Genomic DNA, 18,553 nt, shown 5'->3' with positions numbered 1-18,553 from the left:
TCCATTTGAAAATAAGTTGCATGAATCATAAATTATGCCCCTTTAACTAAATACTTTAGTTTGTGGCATTATCTTATATAATCACAGAAGAACTCTGAAGAGCAGTAAAAAGTAACCTAGAAACTAATAATGCTTATTATATTTTGGTACTTACTTTTAAACAGTAGACTCCATGAACTCCCCAAAGAAAGATATCTTTTAAAGTCTTAACTCAATGCTTCTATTCCCATATAGATCTTGTTTATATTAATAAAGTATTTGTCGATGTTTCCAGGGCCTTGTCACCATACTTACCTGATTTTAGAAGTAATCCCCAAGCTAAGCAAATATTTAGCCATTTAAGCCATTAGCATATTCAATAATCTTTTCCAAGGTCAATCACCATATATATCATCCTTTTAATGCCATCAAAACAAGACAATGGGTATTTAGAAATTAAATTAATTGACCCATCTAGTTTCAAAAGTTGAGAATTTCCAAATCTCCTTTTTTTTTGGATCTTTTCATTTGTGTGGTTCAAAGTTTTGTCAGATTGATGTGAAAAAAGTGGAAAAAATAAAGATCGAAGCAGGATATGTAAAAACAAAATGTCCTGTCATTTTACACTTAACATTCAGTGCATCTCCATTTGGTCAATACTCTTGTTCTGTTTTGTCCTGTTTTTTAAACTAGACATTGGTTTTATTTCTCTAACATGCATATTAAGTGGGACATTTAGATTGATTTAGGCTCTAATATTCTGGTTTTCTTCTGTGGCATATAAGTCAACCACCCTACAGAAAACAGAGCCTCCCTCCCATTCCGGAAGCTGTCCCTGTACTCTACCTATAGGTTAGTACGCATCCTCTTCTGCTAGCTCATGCAGGCCTGTGTGCTTTACCGGATTTAGAGTGAATAGTCTACCTACCTATCTCTCATAGTTTAGAAATTACTGTTACATTCATAAATTCATTGTGGGAAAATACAATTAAATATATGTCCTAAGTGATGACCCCAATATTTAAAAACATTAAGTCAGAAGTCTTTTATTAAAAAAAAAAAATCCCTATACTTTCATCATCTCTGTGTCTCGTCTTTTGGAATTATTGGTCTCATCTGCATTTGAAGTTCTGCAGTCTTGGCTTTGCCAACACATACAAGTGTGCATTTCGGTGTTGGACATCTTATGGTCTATAAAGTCCACTTTTTACCCAGGGGAAAATAAATTGGCTAATCTAGCTCAAATCTAGCAAAGGAGGTCTTCCCTTGGCAGAGAATAGCTATGCATTCTCATAGCTCTTTGTTTTTACTCCCTGCTCTACAAAAAGGCTTTTTTTTTAATTGCAGCAACAACATGCACATACACACACATACACATGTGCACAATAAGCAGATATATAGATCAAGCTTTATTCCCTTAACTTTTTCAAACAAATCCTCCACAGACTTCACATCCCGCTTTATCTTCCCTGCAGCTAAGTGTAGCATTCTGGGTCCCCATGGGGACCCTGTGAGACCTGGGGAAACTGACTGGAGGAGAAGAAACCAAACAAGTAGTAGGTTCCCAGTTTTGAGATTGTAGGGAAAATTGTTCTGAGCTCCAAACACTACCATGCTGAAAGAGAAAAATAGTGGCAGAGAAATTAATAATGGAAACAAACTTAAAAGGATTGGTCTCGGCCATCTTGCTGCTTCTCCTAAAGGGTCTTCTTTTTCTACATTTATTCCAATTTAATTGCACAGCTCATTTTCAACAAGTATAGAGCTTTCTCCCTTATATTACTGCTTTGCTAGAAATGAGAAATGACTCCAACGCAACGTGGGTATTCCCATGATGGCAGTGATGGCAATGTCTCTGTTCACACTTTCTCTAAATTCCCCCAAATTTGTCTACATTACCAATAGTCAACAGCATGTATTGTAGTTTCTTGTACAATGTTAGACCCTAGAAATGAGAAGCTTGAAGGGACTTATGAATTCATCTAATCTCCTTCAATAAGATTTTGAGCACTTCCAGGGATGTCATGCCTAGTTTCTCTTATTAATCTTAGCAACTACCATAGTGTCCAATTCATAGCAGGTACTAAAAAGTGCTGGTGTTGATGGTATGAGCCAATACCTTTACCACTATTATGAAAAAGTATATTGAGATTCAGATAAGTTGAGTAATTTCCCCATTGCCACAGAGCCTGTTAATGAAAGAAGAAGAAGTTGGAGGAAACATGTCAGTATTAAGTCACTGCATATCAATTCCATGCACAATAATATGCATAAGCAACTGCTATAATCACTCTCTTACAACTCAACAGTTATTGCTAAATATTACTGTTCACAGAACATATAGGTTTTTACCTCAAAAATGTATGTATGTATGTGGTGAAATAGCACTGAATTTGAGTCAAAATACAGTTTTACAGATCTGTGCCTTAAATAGCTATGTGACCTTCGGTTTCTCCATCTACAAAATAAAGGTAATTCTGGCAATAATTAGCAAAAGTCAGGAAATTTTTTTCGCATAAGACACTTTTTTCACATCGGATTTTTTTTCACATAGGACACTTAGATGCCCTACTATTTGAGCACTAGAATGCTCAAAAAACTAAAAAGGACATTATAACTTTTTCTAATAAAGACATTGCTATTTAATTTTATATGATGTTATATATTTAATGTAATATATTATCTATAAATTAGACAAATTAAATCACTTTTCAGACTAAGTCAAAAAGTGTCTCTCAGGTTTATAAGCATAAAGAAATCTTTGCTAAAAGTTTGAAATATAACTGATTATATGGGTGTACATTGGCTCACAGGCAATGTCATATAAGAATAATTAACACCAAATAGGAACCTCCTCACAATTTTCTTTCTGCTCCTCCTCTTCCATAGCATGCCCTACACAGCCTGATTCACCATGCTTCGTTACCTCTCCCAGGCCCAGCCCTCAAGAGCCAGGAGAATATTATATGCTATGTTCTGAGAGCAAAAGCTCCTGGTGTGCGACAAATTAACATAGCACCGGGAGCCATTTAACAAATTACCTCTTCCAGTGCCTATACTGGCACCATGGTACCCCCTAAAGCTCAACGTTCATATCAATTAGATGAGCAACTCAGTCCCAGAGGTCGTTTTCTTCATGCCTACTCAGGCTGTGAACTTCCTTTAGAGCCAGAAAATGAACAAATCCAAGATGGGTAGACAAATTTTCTAAATAATTTCTTGAGGGGAGAAAAATCATATACTTTAGAAACTCTCTAGCTGTTTCAATTTGGAAGTTTGTGCCTACTTTTAAGTATATATGTGTGTGCGTGTGTGTGTATATGTGTGTGTGTGTGTGTTGCAATGTAAATATATATATATATGTATATATATATATATATATAGAGAGAGAGAGAGAGAGAGACAGAGAGAGAGACAGAAACAGAGGTTCCTAGTATTTGCTCCTATGCTTCCAGCCCCTTTAGTAATTTCTTTCCAGTGTAAATTTAGAAATCTTTATTTCTAAATTTCTAAATTTCTAAAATTCATCCATTGCTTTTTCTCTTTTCTCTACTTTTGGTGACCTCTACTTTCTTTCCTAAGCCTAAGTTTGTCTGATTGACCTAGTTATTAAGCTGCAAACAGAGGAGAAATTTTTCATAATGAGAATTGTAAAGGAAGGAACTAAAATAGGCAAACTAGAAAGAAAAAGGAGAAAGAGAAAGAGAAAAAGAGGAGGTTTGAAGCATCTAAAAATATTCCTGGGGAGGTGTACAGAAATAACAAACACTTTTACTAAAGTCTTGGGATGTTTTATGGCAGCGTGAAGTGTTTTGCAAGGAAAAAAATTCATGACATAGTACTTTCTATAAATATAGCACTTTTCTTCAGCATCTCAAAGACTATTTTTTCATTTATTATTCAGTTGATCCTTTCACAATTTTTACAATGAGAATCTGAAATGATGAAAGATTTCCCCAAATTGTCCCCGCATTCTTCTGTAGGAGGATGGGGTGGATAAATACAGATAGGAGATGGGGAAACTGATGACAGGTCTGTGCCCGTAACATCCCCTAGGACAGAGGACAGCACAGTGTAATGGCAGGCTTCGTGGCATCTTGAATAACTCAAGACCAATGAGAGTACAATGCACAAGGGCTGCATCAAGTGAGGTCCCTGCAAACTTCCTAACCTCCATTTCAGGAGAAAGCCTTCTCTTCCACCATAACATTCATGCATCCAGTGTCCTTGGAATGACTGTTTCCCCTGTTTTTTTTCTCCCCCCATGCCCAAGGAATTCTTCTTCTTGGTAGAAAAGAAAGAATGAATCTTAAAAGGCATCAGTGAATTAAATAGACAAAGAACAAGAAAAACCTCCCATATCTTCCATAGCAAAGGAAAAAACTCTTCAAGACAAGTATGTGTTTCCCAGAGAGCACTTAGCTGGCCTGATGATGGAAGGGAGAAGGGGCAGGTCCTGGAATTGCACAGGGTTTGTGTGTGGGGAAAAGTGAGAGGGTATAGAAGAGACTTGAGGTAAAAAGAGGGTAGGCACTCACAAAGCATTGCTCTTCTTTTAGAATTCGGGCAGACTTTCTGGCCTCACAGACTTTGTTGCAGCTGACATCATGAAATACGTCAACTCTGTTAATGTGCTTCCCTTCCAATGCCTTATTTGTAGTTAAGGTGACATTGGGCTCAATTATAAGTGTGATACTCCGATCAAGTTTTATTTTCCAGTTTTAAGGGGATGGATTTACGCCTTAAAGGAATAGATTATTTCTTGCCCATTCTCTGTCCAACACTCTTCTATGTCCTTCTATGTCAAGGTCATACTCTCAAATATAGTAACTAAAAAGGGGGCAGAGGAAAAAATGAAAATAACAAATCTTACAGTATACTTCACATGAATGGCTTTGTACTATTTTCTGATCCTAAATCTAAGTCAATAATTTCTCTCAGACAATTGGATGTGGGGTTGAATATAAGAAGTCTATGGAACTCTAAGTGGGCATTTTAATTACTTTTGTGATTTATTACTTACTGGGATAATTCCTGAGAGTCAGCAGAGTTGCTTACCAGAGCTATGAGAAATTGCTGGTTGTGAGTTACAGGTGAACCACATTAATCATTTCTGGGGTTTTGTCAGTGTGGGTTTTCACCCCATGAAGCTTCTACCCCACATAGTAAACCAAAATATGCTAACCCTGCATCACATCACTATTCCTTCAATTAGAAATTAAGGTATCTTTATCATACCACCCCAGTTACACTTTGGAAATAAAACATACTGCTATGTGAGACTAATCTAACTAAAAGGCAATTAAATAGGCCAGATAATGTCTGTCCTAAATTTGATTTATTTATTCAATAAATAAGTTCTGTTTTGTTTTAGTGCTTGTTTTTTTTAAGCATACTATTTTAGGTGCTTGGACTATAATAGTAAATAAAATCTGAGTGCACACTCTCATGGAGCTTATATTCTAGTGATGGGAGACAGAGATAAATGAATTCATAAAGTCCATTAGGTGGTAGTAATTGGATAGAAGTTAAGAATAAGGGATGCTATTTTATGTGAAATGGCCAGGAAAGGTTTCTTTGTTAAGGGGATACTTGTGCAGAGATCTATAGAAACTGAGGAAGAGACAATGAGGGAACTTGAGGGAGCACAGTATGAAGTACTCCCCAGGGCTGAGTATGTTTAAGGGCAAATAAGGAAGATGATGTGGCTGGATTAGAGTGATCAAAATAGGGAGTGGAAAGATGAGATAGAAGGAAAGGTGGAAGGTGCAACATAAAGGGCCAAGAACTCAGTAAGTTGAAGGTTTGAGAAGGAAGAGGTATATTTTCATATATATTGTATTAGCATCATTGAAACAGAGGTGGAAAGAAGAGATAATAGGGGGCAAAGGATGGATTCAGGGAAACTATTGAGGGGATACTGATAATAACCATGTGAGAAATGAAGGTGATTGAAAGTGATGAAAATGGCCAAGTTTGTGTATAATTCAAAGGCATATTTAAGAAAATATCAGTCTCAAGTGAGAGATTGGTATGACACTAGACAATGATATCAAAGTGATATCAGGGTTTTCAACCCAACAAAATGGCAATATAGAGAAATATATTTTGACTATTTTGAGAGAGTCAACCAGAAGATTAGGTACATTTTTAATTAAAACTTTATTTTTCAACATATTAAATTTGAGCCTTTTAGATATTTAAGTAAAAAATTCAAATTGATAGTTAGATACACAAGTATGGAATACATTAAAGAGGTCCAAACTAGGAGGGAAAAAGCCTTTGGAAATGATATCTTCCAGTAGAGATGATATTCAAGCTATGGGACTTGGTGAGATCAATTAGCAATAAAGTATATAGAAAGAAGACCAGTGAACAAGACCAAGGCCTTGGGTGTACCTATATTATGGTCCAGGATGAAGAGGAATAAAACAGACAAACAAACAAGAAAACAAACAAAACATAAAAGAAGCTGGCAGACAGAGGAGGAAGGAAGTAAAGCAGGAGTGCTATGTAAACAAATTGTGATGATCACAAACGTGTTGTTGACAGATGGAATAAGATGAGAATGCAGAAAGGTCCACAGGATTTGACAATTGGATGCCATTCGAAGTGTTGGCAAAATCCAAAGTATCGTCTCCATCATTCATCTCCAGAGCAATCAGCTGCACACACCTCATTTCCTACGAAGAGGCCAGAGTATTTGTTAGAAAAAGTAGTATCTGAGATAGTGAACACCAACATAAAAAATTACACCTGGCAATGAAAACTGACACTAGGAGTGAAAATCATAAATCGGCATCTTTTTCTCTTTTACAGATAAGGTGATTTTAATTTTACAATCATATGAAAAGAATAGGTTTTTTTCTCCCCCCAGGTTTTCCTGTGAAGGGAAAATAAGCATTATTACAGAAAATTATTTTCAGTCTAGTGGAATTAGTCCCAAATCTAAACAAATGAGTAGGCAGTCAAGAAACTAATTTGTATGGTTGACCCTTCAAAGGAGTGATTTCTGAGTCAAATAGAGAAATATTCTTCTCTTATAATAATGCAGATTGTTTAATTCTGAATGTTCTTCTTCCTATTTTTCTTCTTAATGAGTGGCAATGCAGTCATTTGACCAATACAAAATATAGTAGAAATTTCATTGGTTACCTAGAATTTTTTTTTTTTTTAAATAGACTCCATATCCAGCGTGGAACCCAGAACAGGTCTTGAACTCACCACCCTGCGATCAAGACCTGAGCTGAGATAAAAAGTTGAGCCACCCAGATACCCCTAGAATCTACTTTTAATCATTACAGCCATTTTGTCAATAAAGTGGATGACATCCTTTGTCATATTTTAACTTTTAACTTACTCATTTGGTTCTATGTAAAGCAGTAGAGAATAATTACAGCACCTCATGTTACTCAATAAATACCCATGGAATGAAAAAAAAAAAAAAGAATAATTGACTAAATCTTTCCATAGTCCATCCCCCAAGTTTTGAGTGGACATGACAGACTTACCTGCCTACTCAGTTTTGATGCAAGAAAAAAGCATCTGGGTAAAATGAATATTTTAACTCTGCTTTTTCTCCAGAAAATAAAATATTAAACTGACTGATGCCAAAATTTTATTTAAAAATTAATTATGTGGAATAACATTCACAACATATTGCCTAAAATATGTGAAAGTCCATATGTTCTACTGGATTTTGTTATTGCAATTATTAAATGTTTCCTATTGATTACTTAAGACCCCACCCATACTTTCCAGAAATGTTTTGCTAATCTACTCTTAAGTCTCAATCTACTATCCTTCCTGTTTTCCATCTACCAGAATCCATTATACCTTAAATTATATCATTGAATCTAAAACACTTCATTGACATAATCTGTTATTTTGTCACCCAGACTGGAATTTCTGTTTTTGAATTTGGGATATTGAGTTAACCAGCATTGTATTTCCAAATCTGACCACTGTGTCTGGCATATGCTAGTTACTCATTAAATATTTATGGATAATAAATGAGTTAAGAGAAAGAAACCTACAGATTTAGCATTTTGTATATTGTACATGTTACAAGAAGCATATCTAACACATTATATGATATTTATTTTATGAGAATCCATGGTAGAAATTAAGAATAAATTCATACAATCAGAAAAAGTGAACAAAGAGATTAACAACCACAAACTCTCTTCCCAAGAAGCAATTTTGTTCGGTTCTTCTTTATAGACACTATGCATCCTTTTGGTGATATATGTCTTAATCTTTGTTTTCAACATGGGGAATCCAGAAATGAATAGTTAGCTTACCTCTAGAGTCTCTTGAGTAAAGTGTGGCATACACTGGCTTTATTTTCCTCTTTAGATCAGAATGATGCCAAAGTCCATTGTCAATCATATCATAAAGTTTGAATATGAAGCTAGACGATATTACTCCAATGACCAAAATGAGAGAATAAAGGAACTAAGGTGTTTAGTTGACCATCCAACTGGAAAGAAAAGAGGAAGATTAATTATTAGTTTAGTTTCTTTCAGTAACTCTTCTAAGGTAAGGCAGGGAAACTCAGACTGCCTTTAAAAAGTGGTTTTATTTATTTCCAGCAGTTGTAGATGCACACAAACATGCATATGCACACACACACACACACACACACCTCAAATGCAATAATTTGAAGATATGAGTTAATATGCTACATGGCTGGAGTCCAGTCAACATTTCCCATGAATTGCTTGCTGCTGAGTGAATTGAGCATGTTTATTACATACACTATCTTAAGTTTTCGACTGCTTCTCCTTTGAGACAGCACAGAGCTGTGCTTGTCCTAAAAGCTTGAGGCAAACTGATTTGTGAATGTGAGCACGTGCATTTCAGGAGAAAGCAGAATAATACAGTGAGAGTCATTTCTGTCACAGTGCTTGCCTTTTCTAGATTATGAACGTGCAATGGAATTTGCTGTCTTCTTGTTTCCTATGCGTTCACCCATTGCCAAGTAGCCTCCAGGTGCATGAACGATAACAACAAAGATGCAGTGAATAGCAATATTAAAAAAAAAGAAAACTACTTATTGTAGCATTACAATAAGCTCTATGTGTGAACAGTGGCTTGCAACTTTCACAATACTGCCCCTTTGAGAGAGACCAGTTTAAAAACATGATCTTAAACCACACCAGGAACTTACATTCAGAGGAGCTATGTTGGATTCAAAAACAAGGTTTTCAGCTTTCCGAAGAAAATGTTCATTTCCCCATTTCACAGTAGGTAACTCTAGGTGCCATCATGAGAAGTATAGGAACTAATATTAATTGCAAAGTGGTATCACAGAGAGATATATCATCACAAAGCTGGCCAGTAAGCAAACTTTAATTTGCTTTGATTTACAGATTTGTGGGAAAAGTAAAGTCTGGACCCTGAAATCAGACAAACAGTCTGATATAGGATTATATGCAGTTGGTATTTGAAAATGTAGGTTTGTATAATCACCACGTTTAGTTAACATTTACTGTGAACCCAAAATGTGTTGAATGTTATAAAGCATGTAACAGGGTGAAGTAAGAGCTACTTACAAAACATAGCTATGTAAAAATAAATGTGAGTTGGGTTCTATAACACCTGGAGTTTGGAGTGGGAGGCAAGTTAAGATCATTTCAGATCCAGAATACAGATGTCATCTAGAATTAAAAAAGAACGGGTGATCCTGACAATATCCACGTCAAAGAAGGCAAAAATTCTTATAAATTCTGTGCCTGGAGTAGACCATACATACTGTCAACCATACATCCAGATTGGCTGTGTAAACTGCAGTTCAGAGAGCCAATCACAGGGTACTTGGTGTTTAACTACAAAGTCTTGTTTTATTTTTTTCTCATAAAACTTTGAGTTTTCTTATTGAAGCATTAAAAAGAGACTAGATATATAAGTATCTAAGATGGTTTTGATATTCATTCGTAATTAAAAAATATATATTTGGGGTTCTTTCCCAGATGCATTATGCTAGAATATTCTTATTTCTTATGCTGATGGGAAGAAGTCCAAAGTTATAGTACAGTCAAGAGGAATGATTGTTTCAGGGAAGTCACTGGTTTTAGAATTGTTTGTAAGTAGCATTTAGCCACATAAGATTTTTCTTCTCAACCTATTCCATTGTATATGTTTTCCTAATCCTTTTAAAATCTGTAATTGTAGAAATAAAAGGAAATAAGTCTAAGTCTTCCATTTTGGCCAAGGGTACTTTTAAAATGCTGAAACACAAAGTGATGTCACCAAGATGGTGACATCAGTTGTTCCTGACTTTGCTCCCCCTCACAAGAACAGCTATATCCATGAAAGAACGAGACACCACTGAGAGTATCCTAGAACACAGGGGTGAGGCTGAAGCTCCCTAAACCCCGGCAACCAAGAGAGGCTCTGATAGAAGGATGAGAGAAGCCCAACACATTGAACACATAGTCCCTCCCCCCACCCAGGCCAAGGTAGCACTACTCAAAGACATCTTCCTGAGCCTCCAGTTCCTCCAGTGAGAAAGGACAGTCCAGGGAGAGGAGCAACAAGCCGTCTCTCTCAGCATTGTGGGTTGTTTCATGGGAGTCTTAACTCTGATCTTGGACCCCTGGGATAGCAGGGAAATCTGCAGGCTTAGCCACTGAGAATCTCACTGCGATTCATAGCCAAGGCTTAGAGTAACACCTGGCCCCTCTCAACCAGAGAGCCAGGTTGGGAAATTAAGAGTAGCCTGGAGTGGTCCCTCCTAATTTTAATTACTGAAAGATTTTCCCTTGTAGTTACCTTAAGGCTTATATAAAATATCTAAAACTTATATCACCATATTTTAAACGGATAACTTATTTAAAAGATTATTTACTTATTTGTTTAATTTATTTATTTGACAGAGAGACAGAACTCAATCAGGGGGAGTGGTAGGCAGTGGGAGATGGAAAAGCAGGCTCCCAGCTGAGCTGAGAACCCAAAGTGGGGCTTGATCCCAGGATGCCATCATCACGACCTGAGTTGAAAGCAGACACTTAACCAACTGAGCCACCCAGGTGCCCTTGACAACAATTTAACTTTAATAGAATTCGTATATTTTACAATTTTACTTCTCCTCCAAAATAAAAAATAAACAAGTGAAGCTACATCAATAAACCTTTGACAAATTGAAAAGACAACCTATGAAATGTGAAAAAAAACTATTTGTAAATGTATATCTGATATACTGTTGTTATCAGTATAGTTGTTATCCAAAGTGTACAAAGAATTCATAGAGCTTAATAGAAAAATGAAATAAGCCAATTTAAAAGGACTGGAAAAAAATATTTTTCCAAAAAAGATATACAAAATGCAAGAAGTACACGAAAAGATGCTCAACATCACTAATCATTAATGAAATGCAAAGTAAAACCACAATGAGATAATACCTTATGCCTTTTAGAATGGCCATCATCAGAAAGACAAGAGATAATGCTAATAGTGGATGTGGAGAAAAAGGAACATTTGTGTGCTCTTGGTGGAATTGTAAATTGGCATAGTCATTATGGAAAACAGTATGGAGGATCCTCTAGAAATTAAAAATAGAACTACCATATGATCCAGTGATGCCACTTCTGGGAATATATCCAAAGGAAACAAAAACACTAACTTAAAAAGATATATTCATTATAATGTTCATAGCAGCAATTTTGACAATAGTCAAGACATGGAAACAGCCTGTGTCCACTGAAGGATGAATGGCTAAAGAAGATTAGATAGATATAGGTATAGATGATATAGATATAAATGATATAGATATAGATATAGATGATATAGATATAGAGGATATAGATATAGATACAGATATAGATATAGACATAGACATAGACATAGACATAGACATAGACATAGATATAGATATAGATATAGATATAGATATAGATATATAGGTATAGATATAAGATATACATGGAATCTTAAAGAAATAAAGAAATAAAAACCAAACAGCCAAATAGCCTAACTCATAGAAAAAGAGATTAGACCATGGTTATTAGATGTGAAGTGTGGGGTGAGGAGGATTTGAGGGAGATTCCAGTTATAAGATAAATTAGCACAAGGGACATACTAAGAATGATGACTATTACCCACACTGCTGTATTTTATATAGGGAAGTTTTGTTTTGTTTTTAGAGAAGGGGAGAAGGGCAGAGAGAGAAGAGGAAGAAAAATAGTCTTAAGCAGGCTCCATGCCCAGTGCAGAGCCTGATGTGGGACTCAATCCCATGACCCTGAGATAATGACCTGAGCTGAAATCAAGAATCAGATGCTTAACAGACTGAACCACCCAGGTGCCCCTGTAGGAAAGTTGTTAAGAGTAAATCCTAAGAGCTTTCATCACGAGGAGACTTTTTTCCCTCTGTATTCTTTTCTTCTTTCTTTTCTTTTTATTTTTTTCTATTTGGGAAGATTAATGTCAGCTGAACCTATGGTAGTATTTATTTCAGAGTATATGTAAAATCAAATCATCATGCTGTACACCTTAAAGTTACATGGTGATATATGCCAATTATTTCTCAGAACCAAAGGGGACAGCTGAAATAAGAAACCAACCTCCCACTCTTCAACTCTAGTTTACTCTCCATTCATATGTGAATTTGCTCATATAAACCAATGAAATAAGTCCACATAGAATTGAAAAGGAATATAGCAAAGAGTAAACACTCCAGGGCATACAGAAGATTGAGGGACATTTTATACATGAAGTCAAAAATTGTAAATACGTACAGCTAATAAGCAGATCTGTAAAGATACCTCAATTGCCAAAGTAGGCTTGATATCTCAACTTACCTATAAGCTTATTTTTAACTATTTAGATTAACTTTACATTACAAACAAAACACACCACAGCTGCTGTATCATAGAGATCAGAGGAAGATGCAAAATCCACTGGTAAGCAGCATGTGTATTCAAAATTCCTAAGTACTCCACTTGTGATTATCACACCATGAGAGATAAAGGAGAATGAGCATCCAGTTACTTCTAGAATTGCAATTGTGATAAGAAAGCAATTGTAACAACCCTGCTGACCAGAAAATATGTTAGTTGCTCTAGCTCCTAAATTTTAGTATACTAAGAAAGGTAGAAGAATCAGATCAATGTGAAATAAAACCTTGCTTCAATGCAGCTGTTTTAGGGAAGATAAAGGGAGAACGAGGAAGCCCTTGCCTCTAGTGAATGGATCTGAAGGGAAACATCATGGCAGGATTGAAACTTGGCCATAGGCTGTGGTTGATGCTGTATATGCCTTTGTTGTTATCAGTGATGTCTTCATTAAGACCCAATTTGACTTCACTTTCCCTTAAACAAGGAACCAATTTGGGAGAAGTCCTAGCAATAATCAGTGCAAGATCCAAAAGTAATACTTATCAATATATCCTTTGCTAGCTAAATTCATGACTATGAGAATATATTGCTTTACATCCAGTAGTCACAATAATGGGAACCTCTGTTGTGTTTTTCTGCCCAAATCATTTTTAACCACCGGAAAACTACCTATCCTTCTTCCTATTATTTCGTACAAAATTGAAAATTTCCAAGTTTACACAAGTCCATTGGCCAGTAGGCACCTGACCTCACCTGGTTAACCGTAATACTCCCTCTCTCTATGCAAGGTGATTGATCCAGGAGTTAAACATGAGTCCCAGGGAGAGCTAATTAGAGTCTTTCTAGGTGATTTGATAGATGGTTGCTGGAAAGAAAATACTTCCCTCTCTTGGGGTTATCTGTTACAAGGTTTTGGGTTGGAAAATATTCATGACCAAGCCTGTCTGTAACAGAGTTAAAATGAGATCAACATACAAAGAGAAACAGAAATAACCAAAGCTGAAAATAAGAGAAAAAGAAAGACTGGACAGAGAAAGAGAGGGAGGGAGGGGCAGGGAGAGAGAAAGAGAGACACAGATAGAGAATCCCAACATTATTTTGGCCCTAAAATCCAACACAGAATATGATCAACCTCTGGATTTCCTGGACATGTTGGCACACAAATATCTCCCACTGTTTTTAATCTGAAGTCAATTTGAGTTGGCTTTCTGAGATTTCCAAAGAATCAAATTTGTAGTGCCACTACTTTCCACTTATGAATTTTATCCCTAATAAATAAACCTTTGCATCTAAGCCTGGGTGTTTGAGGAGCTTAATTTCATTCTTCTAAGTGAGTAGCTTGGTTAGGACTCTGATAAATGATTCATTCCCTCCTTCATCTACTACATAAGTCAGTGCTATCCCAACCAGCTGGTCTAAGAAGATCCAAGTCCTTAATTCTATACATAATGAAATGTTGCTGAATCTAATGTTTTGTCTTCAATTTCTCTCGAATGGGCAAGAGTTCAGAACACCCTCAGGCAAATCTCTTCTGCTCTTCATTCTAGTGCCTAGAAAAGATTAGGCAGATGGGAATAACACAATTTCCCTGATAGTTTGACTAACCTTTGTTAATCCACACAGGAGAGGCTCCAACTTGTTCTGTTTTGGTAATTCCAGTCTGTTATGGTCATTCAGTAGAAAGCCAAATTTGGATAAGGAATAGGAAAAGTTAAAGTGATACTGCCAAGAATCATACTAATATTAGTTGGAATTGACTTGCCTTCAAAAGGAACCTCTACAAAAAATCAAATATGAACACCGATCTCCTGCTTAGGATTCAAATACTAAAAATCTTTTAGCAAGCCTACACTCTAAAAAGAACAAACTCAAGTTTACCTGTTCTGATTGTATGTGTTAAATTGAAACTTAAAATTATCAGGTAGCTTTTCCATAAACCAATAGTTCAAAAGTCAATGAGATGCATTCTATATGGTGACCATCCCAGAATAATCCCCATGTAAGACCTGAATTCTCAGCCATTGCCCTTTATCAGATAGATATGTAGTTCCAAAGACTGGTAATGTATGTCCTCAGGGACAAGATACCTAATCTTCAAAAAATAACAAAAACTCCACTTTAATCTACTTCCATTGCCATCAGTTTGTGTGTGTGCGCGTGTGTATGTGTTGAGTACATTGCAAAATTCTGAAACTCATCTCACCTAACACTGCTAATTATTCTTAGATTTTCCCAAAACCTGATTCTCAGGATGTGAATGTTCAAGATTTGTTGAAGAATTCTGCTCTCTTATATATCATCTGATTCACCCAATTCTTTCTCCATTTCATGATTTAACCTCTATCTTTGGAGTCACATTTTACATGATATCTGACTTTGTTCACTTTTTAGGGCTTTGATTTTCAATTTATGGTCTATCTGACTTGAATTAAAAATTCTTGAGAGGGATCCCTGGGTGGCGCAGCGGTTTGGCGCCTGCCTTTGGCCCAGGGCGCGATCCTGGAGACCCGGGATCGAATCCCACATCGGGCTCCCGGTGCATGGAGCCTGCTTCTCCCTCTGCCTGTGTCTCTGCCTCTCTCTCTCTCTCTGTGACTATCATAAGTAAATAAAAATTAAAAAAAATAATAAAAAAAAATTCTTGAGAAAGTTATCCATTTGAATGTATTTATATATAAATATTTTATTCATATATCTATTTAATAAATTTCTATTTTTGATATGAGAGTCCAAGTTCTGATACAGCTTATAATAATCACAATATCTAGTGTAATTCAAGCATATGTACTTTTTAGTAACCCTTTAGATCAACACAAACACACATTTTTAAGTAGAATGCAAGGAATTTCTAGGAGTGGTAGAATAAAATAGCTTAAAATTGTTATCTTCTATATATAGAGAAAAATGTCTGTCCTGGGTATGAGTTTCTTTATTAAGGCCATAAGAAAACACTGGCATATTCAACATACATCTCATGATTCGGGTCTAACACATTAATAGTAGCAATCATCTTCACAACATTAATCTCTGATTGGATATCATATAATCATCATGCTTCATTACTAGTCATAAACCATTTGATTGAACAAAATCTAATTTTTTTCTCTTTATTAGGAGATATCAAAGTTATTGGCAATTAAAATATACTTATGCTACAGATACCACGTTGGCATTTGTGCACCAGTTATTTGTCACCTACTATCAACAGTTGACAACAACTCAAAATCACTGACTTGCCCCTTCATCATTTTTTTCACAGCTATTAGCCTCTCTCTACTCAATTGCAATCATCATTACAGATTTGTGCACTTATCTTCTGCACCCTTAACCCCTCATTTGGTTGTAGAGTCTTCAAGGGCAGAGGCTACATTTGTGAACAAAGCCTAACACGTTGACTTTGACTTGGTAGGCACTGGATACATCTTTCTTTAAGTAGGGAATCATTGACCAACAACATAAGAAAATGAAGGTCCTTCGGTTGATACTATAAAGAGAATTTTTATCAATTATACTGGGGAAATGCTGGAAGTCTAAAAAAGTATAATACATTTGTTAACTTCAGAACTGTTGGTTCTTTAGTTAGTTCTTTAGTTAAATATCCCATGTGATTCACCAAAGTGAGAGGTTATACAGGTTATACAGGTTATAGCTTAAGATGATTCTTTAATTCATTAGAGATATTTCTGCAGACTGCTTCTAAGGACTTAGTTCTGCAGATCCCATTTTGGGGAAGAATAGTGCACTGATCAAGAGTATGGGCATTTCAGTATGGGCTGTGGCCAACCTTTATCTCTGCCATTTATTAGCTGTGGAATCTTCTATAAATTATTGAATTAAGATCTAATATAGCCCTAATCTGACGCCTAACATGTACAATGAGAACAATAGCAGCTACGTGTGATTATGTTGTAAGGACCAGATACAATAATCTATGTGCAATGTTTACCATAATGACAAATCCTTAAGGCATTACTGATTTTTAAAAAAATTAATTGGAATGACTGAATCAGAGGGTCTTCTTCATATTATTTATTACTAGCTCTTAGATTTCCTTCCTACTCAGTCTCAATTTATCCTCCTCTGGCAATCTCTTTCTTTTTCTATAAGTCTAGACCTGTTTTAAAGGACCTTGCAAAATGTCTAAGCTCCAAAGGCATATATGAATCAAGTACAAGCCAAAAGGCTTTACCATGCAGAATTTAAAAATATCCTTTGGGACGAGTGGCAGAGCTTCTCGTGGTATTTCAATTCTTTAAGTTGCTAACCAAGCAAACACCTTTTTTCCCTTATAAAACAGTGTTTTGTTTCCCTGATGGAACATTATTTCCATTGTTTGACCAAAGTTTACTTCATTAAGTTATCCTTGGTCAAAGAATAAATCTATTTCAAATATACATTCCAATGACTCTGCAAGCTCTTTTGAGAGCTGTTCTCCCCATTGCAGAAGGTTTTTGGAGAAAAATGTGCCCTTTCTCTAGCTATTTTCAGAAACTCTCTCTTTGTTTCAGAGACAATTCTGTTTAATTTTGGCCTTTTGTGCATGTGCAATAGCAGGTTTAATCCAATCAAGCGACAGCCTTCCTTCACTAGGTTATCAACTACAGCCAGAGTGAAGGACTATTGTCTGCCCATGGACCTGACTTACACAATTTGCATGCTCCTTAATTCCAATTCTGTTCTATTGTGCTGCTGTGCTTTACCGTCTCAGCTGGAAGAAAAGTCAACCCAACACAGCAGTGTCTCAATCAACACAGAACCACAAAAACATGCCTAAATCAGAGGTCACAATGTGAGCTCAGAGGCTTTGAAAGTAATCAGCAGAGAAAACGAAAACATACATAGAAAGCATTTTTCCCTCTTGTTGCCGCATTCTCTTTACTCTATCCTCCCCACACAGTAACCCTATTCACGAACAAAGTAATACCTACCTGGCAGCATGATGACTTCCCATTCGTGGCAAACTGAAAACAAGAACTACGATAAAGAGAATAGTCACCTAAGAATACACTTCAGCAGGACAATAAACGTCTTTGGCAAAATGAACAAGAGGTGCCAGAGAAAGGGATATATCCTGTACAAAGGAAAGAAATATGTCGTGAGTTCTATTTCTTATTCCTGGTATTATTTGACACTGAGATTTTTCTATTACAATCAACATGTAAAGCATACAAAAATAGATAGACGCAATGCCCTAGAAATGGAGCATTTATTTGCAAAGAAATAGATTTTAACCCCAGCGGCAGCAGCTGAGGAATCATTTAATAGGGAGGAATAGAGACATCGTCCAGCTAACACTCAGCCTAGGAAATGACAACAATCAATTTTCTCCTCTGCAACGACATCAATCATTTACAGGTGTTCATAGGCAGAGGGCCTTTTGCACATCATTATCACATTCAAGGAAAGTGAAATAACCGACCTGTTCTATGTTGCCCAGAATCTGATATAGCAAAAAGGAGTGGAAAAACCTAGCTAGGGCATTAGGAATAATTCAAGAATATGATTTGGGGGGTCATAAAACTGTATTTTAAAGCCTGAATTTTGAACAACACATCCACATGGTGGTTGTTAAAAATGCTTTGTGATTGATATATCTGTTCCAGTGCAAAGGAATAAAATGTAAAATGATTAGTCTGAAGTGTGGATGTAGACCAAGGTAAGATATTGATTCCAGAAATACAAATTGAGTTCTTATCACCATACTATGTGCTAGAAAGTCAATGTATGGTCAGCAA

The 18,553-nt window shown here is 36.0% G+C and overlaps 1 long non-coding RNA gene across 1 annotated transcript; it reads right to left on the bottom strand.

The window, feature by feature from the left end:
* Nucleotides 1-6,169: 6,169 nt before the first annotated feature.
* LOC112912239 (uncharacterized) lies at nucleotides 6,170-18,030 on the bottom strand. Its single transcript, XR_003233476.2, has 3 exons — nucleotides 17,747-18,030; nucleotides 8,283-8,461; nucleotides 6,170-6,662 (listed from the first exon to the last, which is right to left on the bottom strand). It is a non-coding gene; the product is annotated as an uncharacterized lncRNA (long non-coding RNA).
* Between the last annotated feature and the right edge of the window lie 523 nt (nucleotides 18,031-18,553).

This window comes from Vulpes vulpes, chromosome 5 (assembly GCF_048418805.1).
Source record: "Vulpes vulpes isolate BD-2025 chromosome 5, VulVul3, whole genome shotgun sequence".
Taxonomy (NCBI): domain Eukaryota; kingdom Metazoa; phylum Chordata; class Mammalia; order Carnivora; family Canidae; genus Vulpes; species Vulpes vulpes.
Note: the sequence above shows the minus strand (reverse complement) of the source record. Positions and strands in the feature narration are given on the sequence as shown.